This window comes from Asparagus officinalis, chromosome 8 (assembly GCF_001876935.1).
Source record: "Asparagus officinalis chromosome 8, Aspof.V1, whole genome shotgun sequence".
In the NCBI taxonomy this organism is placed as follows: Eukaryota; Viridiplantae; Streptophyta; class Magnoliopsida; order Asparagales; family Asparagaceae; genus Asparagus; species Asparagus officinalis.
Genome location: NC_033801.1, coordinates 130,014,299 through 130,015,349, shown reverse-complemented (window position 1 = coordinate 130,015,349; position 1,051 = coordinate 130,014,299).

The following is a 1,051-nucleotide window of genomic DNA, read 5'->3' as shown; positions in this document are numbered from 1 at the left end:
GTGGCGATCCACTGCGACCCGAAATCGATCGCGGATTCGAATTTGGACCGCCCGAGCTCGATCTTTCCACACGCTCCGGCTTCTCTCTATCAACTCTCCTCCCGCCATTAAATGGCGACGGAACTTCTTTAGTTTGTAATAATTCTGGAAATTTTATTTTATTTATTTTTTTTTTAGGGTTAGGGTTTTGATTCAGTGCGATTGGAGTGTTCTTCGTTGATCGGGAAAGGGTTTTTTTGGGACAAATTTTTTAAAACAATCATCGTGAGAAATTAATGAGCAAAATAGACATTTTCCTAAAAATATATTAAAATCGATCCTTTTCCTCCGAGCTTAGATAAAGAGGGTTTATTTCATTGGGGTCATTTTGTTAAACTACACGGGGATTATTAGTCCCGTGTAGTTAGGGCATCTAACAATTAGCATGTCAAAGCAAATGAACGGGACTAGTAGTGCACGTGAAATACATGGGACTAGCAGTCCCGTTCATTTCCTGGAAAACAAGCAGAGTCTCTGCTTGAAACTCGGGGCTGCTAGTCTCAAGTTTTAAGCAGAGAGTTGGGGCCTTTTGCATGAAATGTACGGAACTACTAGTCCCGTCCATTTGGTTTGGCATGCTAATAGTGGATTAGCATGCCCTAACTACACGTGACTAGTAGTCCCGTGTAGTTCAAAAAAACGACGATAGCAAAATTGACCCTCTTCATCTGAGTTGGGATGAGAGAGTCGATTTTTTTTTTTGGGGGGAAAGTAGATTTTGCTTATTAATTTCTCAAAAGGGTTGTTTTCAAAATTTTATCTTTTTTTTTATTTTATTTTTTCTTGAGCGTTTTGGTCTTATAGAGACGTATGCTTAGAACTAGTAAGAGGGGCAGGTGATTAGGGGCTTAAATAGTGAGGGAAAATGGCCCCTTTAAATTTGTTGGGGGTTTGAATATGGGTGCTTCCAGAAATTGGAAGTATAAGAATATACAGTGTGGTGGCCCACGTAAAGGTCTTTGAGACCCTGTAGATAAAGGCCGAGGGTAGCCACTTTGATGCCCACGACAGA